Source organism: Pinus tabuliformis, chromosome 6 (genome assembly GCF_031772625.1).
Source record: "Pinus tabuliformis cultivar Carrire ecotype Pingquan chromosome 6, CPIR1, whole genome shotgun sequence".
Lineage (NCBI taxonomy): Eukaryota > Viridiplantae > Streptophyta > Pinopsida > Pinales > Pinaceae > Pinus > Pinus tabuliformis.
The window spans coordinates 443,185,707-443,189,906 of NC_142292.1; the positions used below are offsets into that span (position 1 = coordinate 443,185,707).

Consider the following 4,200-nt stretch of genomic DNA (forward strand, 5'->3'; position numbering starts at 1 on the left):
AGGGAAAAATTAAAATTAAAAACACATATAATATTCAAGAGATAGTTCCTTGGGTGCCAGGGTTATGGCGCACCCAAGGTCACGATGGCATGTGCAGAGCCCAAGGTTATGGCGGTATCGAGAAAGCTTGATAAGTGGTGTAATCCGAGGGATAATTTTAGGAAGAAAAGGTGGATTTGCTTAAGAGGGAACTGAGAGAAGGGTATGTGCAGCGAAAGATTCAATTTATGCCAGCCCAAAGTGAAGAATATTTCCATTCAGAAGCCAAGGCGACTGATCAAAATGGGCGTAAGCGCTTATGACATCATTTATAGCTCTTTCACAAACCCAAGAACTCCTCTTATCATCACGGATTTTGCTGCTTTCTCCTTCATTTTATAATAAATATCGCAAATTGTAGTGTTATCAGACGACATGCTACAACACTCGAGAAACGAGAAATGGAAACTGAAAGAGTTGTTTGTGAATCCCATTTCCCATTTTCTGTCTTCTGCTAAAACTGAAGACGACGCAGCAAATACTGTGTCTCTCCACTATATGAAGTCTTTATGTAAACAGGGCCATTTGAAGGAGGCCATAAACATTTTGTATGAAAACACAGACAAACCTTTACACTTTTCTATTTACGTCTCTCTCTTGCAGAGCTGCATTCAGCAGAAATCATTAAGTGAGGGAAAGCTCATCCATGGCCACATTATGCAGAAGAAACCATCCATGGAAGAAATAGCTTTAGGGAACACGCTTGTTAACATGTATGTCAAGTGCGGGAGTTTAGTGGACGCTCGGAGAGTCTTCGAGCAAATGCCTGAGCGAGACGTATGTTCTTGGACTGTCATGATTGCATCTTATGCGAGACATGGATTTCCAGAGGAAGCATTGGTACTCTTTCACCAGATGCAACGAATGGGTGTCCAACCCAATCAATTCACTTTTGCCAGTGTTCTTCCTGTTTGTGCCACGTTGGCATCTTTGCAATATGGGGTGGAGATTCACAAAGAGGTTCTGAAAGGTGGATTTCAATCTGATGTTGTTGTGGAGAATGCTTTAATAGATATGTATGCAAAATGTGGAAGTATGAAGAAGGCACGCAAAGTGTTTGACGAAATGGATCAACGAGATGTCGTGTCATGGACAACGATGATTGCAGCTTATGAAAGATATGGATCTACTGAAGAGGCATTGACACTTTTTTATCAAATGCAACAAATAGGCGCCCAACCTAATCATTTCACCTTTGCAAGTGTTCTTTCAGCATGTGCGGACCTGGCATTTCTGGAAAAGGGTATGGAAATCCATGAAGAAATAATAAAAAACGGCTTTCAATCCGATGTCGTTGTGGCCAATGCCCTCGTCGATATGTATGCAAAATGTCGGAGGATAGATGCTGCACGTCATGTGTTTGATAGAATCTCCAAACCCGTTGTGGACACCTGGACAGCCATGATTGCAGGATATATGCAGAATGGGATTGTTGATGAAGCCCGGAAACTCTTTAAGGAAATGCCTCAGCCGAATGTGCTCTCATGGAATGCAATGATTGCAGGATTTTCCCAAAACGGTCTTATTGATGAGGCTCTGAAACTCTTCAAGGAAATGCCTCAACGGAACGTGGAGTCATGGAATGGGATGATTGCAGGACTTGCACAGAATGGCCTCGTTGATGATGCCCTGAAATTATTTAAGGAGATACCCCAACGAAATGTTGTCTCTTGGAATGGGATGGTTGCAGGATTTGCGCAGAATGGGTTCATTGATGAGGCCCTCAATCTTTTCAAGGAAATGCCTCAGCGAAACATGACCTCCTGGAATGGGATGATTGCTGGATTTGCACAGAACGGGCTTCTTGATGAGGCTGTGAAAGTCTTTGATGAAATGCCGCAACAAAATGTGGTTTCATGGGCTGCAATGATTGCAGGATATGCGCAGAATGGACATGGTGAGGAAGCTCTGAAGCTTTTTCAAAGAATGCAGCTGGTAGGAGTTAGACCAGACTTGAAAACTTTTACCAGTATACTGCCAGTGTGTGCCAATTTTGCTGCACTGGAACAGGGTATGGAGATCCATGAAAACATAATTAGATGCGGATTCCAATCTTACACCACTGTCATGAATGCTGTTATAGATATGTATGCAAAATGTGGGAATATAAAGAAGGCATGTGAGCTATTTAACAAAATGAATCATCGGGATGTTGCCTCATGGACAACCATGATTGCAGGATATGCCATCCATGGGTGTGGCAAAGAAGCCCTTGAACTCTTTGAAAAATGAAACATTAGGGTGTAAAGCCAGACCATATAACATTTGTTCGTGTTTTGTCTGCATGCAGCCATGCAGGTCTAGTGGATGAGGGCTATAAGAACTTCAATTGCATGAAGGAATACTATCACATCACACCTACAATGGGCCATTATGGCTGCATGGTTGACCTTCTAGGCCGTGCTGGGCGTCTAGAGGAAGCACAAAACTTCATCGACAACATGCCTATAAAACCTGATGCGGTTGTCTAGAGTTGTTTGCTTACTGCTTGTAGAATGCATAACAATGTAGAGATAGGAGAATGCGTGGAAAAGCATATTTTTAATTTGGCCCCTACAAATCCTGCCCCCTTTGTACTTCTCTCAAACATCTACACCACAGCTGGTAGGTGGGGTGATATTGAAAAGGTTGGGAAATTGATGAAAGACAGAGGCATTAAAAAGACCCCGGCATGTAGCTGGATTGAGATCAAGAAGCAGGTGCATGCCTTCCTTGTAGGTGATAAATCACACCCACAATCACACAAAATATATGCAGAGTTGAAGAGATTGTATCAAGAAATGAAGGTGGCAGGGTATGTTCCTGAGACGAAGTTTGTGTTGAATGACGTGAAGGAGGAAGAGAAGGAACACATTCTTCTTCACCATAGTGAAAAGCTTGCAATCGTATTTGGGCTAATAAACACACCACCTGGAACAACTATCCGAATCATTAAGAACCTTCGAGTGTGTGGTGACTGCCACTCTGCAAGCAAGTTTATCTCAAAGATGGTTGCACGAGAAATTATTTTGAGAGATCCCAATCGTTATCATCATATTAAGGACGGACATTGTTCTTGTCAGGATTACTGGTGACATTGTTCTTGTCAGGATTACTGGTGATGATGGATGAAGCAAGCACAGACCAAAATTTTGCCTTGTACGGACATCTTATCTACCTTGCACTAGTAGCAACGTTGGAGGGCTTCATATTCTTTTAAACACATCAAATACACTGGAATGAAGATCCATACATGTTTAAGTATCAATCTTGTATTTTATTGTTACCAATTAAATATATTCATCGGTTTATCATATACATAAAACATTTCATGGGATGATGAGATGCATCTATCATGTTTTTCAATTCTAAAATAAAAAACCTCAATGAGATCTAGTTTTTGCGTGGTTAAAGGAGGGTGTTGTTATTTCCCACCCAAGTCAGTTTGTTTTCTCCTTATAGGGTAATTTTCATCTGCAACGAGCCGTTTCATCTGGAGAGGTCGGGTATAGACATCCCTTCACAAGTCGGCCATCTGCAATTCCCATTGTCTTGATGGAAGCATTTCAAACAAAAAAAATATTTTATTTAAAAAATTAAAATTCAAAATTTAGGGCTTTTGTATTTTGTTGGGTGTTTCAAATTTCTTTTAGTATATGCTGGTCACATTTGATTCCCAATCTATTTTCTGCGAGATATGCTTATACACCTACTATTGATGAAACAAAAATGTACGAAACATATTTTAAAAATATGTATATAGCAGGAGCCTACAATGAGGCAAAATTGGGGTATGTGATCCCCATTAAACATAACTGGTCCACTGCCTTACACATTATAGAGATCACAAAGTCCAAAGTGGTCCACTGCCTTACACATTATAGAGATGACAAAGTCCAAAGATTAAGGCTAAAGGGATAATCATAAAAAGCATCAACTAATATTAAATAACTTTAGCACAACCACCATCCATCTCAAGCACCAAGAGGCAACATAGAAGCATAGAGTGGTGGTTTATCATCATTATACTTTTAGGACCAACTATCTCTTGCATATGCTAAGAGTATGTGTTTCTTCGTCGAAAATCACAGGTTCAAAGTCAGAGGGGAGGACCAATCATCTCTTGCATATGCTAAGAGTATGTGTTTCCTTGTAGAAAATCACAGGTTCAAAGTCAGAGGG

At 40.7% G+C, this 4,200-nt stretch overlaps 1 pseudogene; it reads left to right on the forward strand.

The window, feature by feature from the left end:
- Positions 1–3,293, forward strand: LOC149259196 (pentatricopeptide repeat-containing protein At3g26782, mitochondrial pseudogene; annotated as a pseudogene).
- Positions 3,294–4,200: the final 907 nt, after the last annotated feature.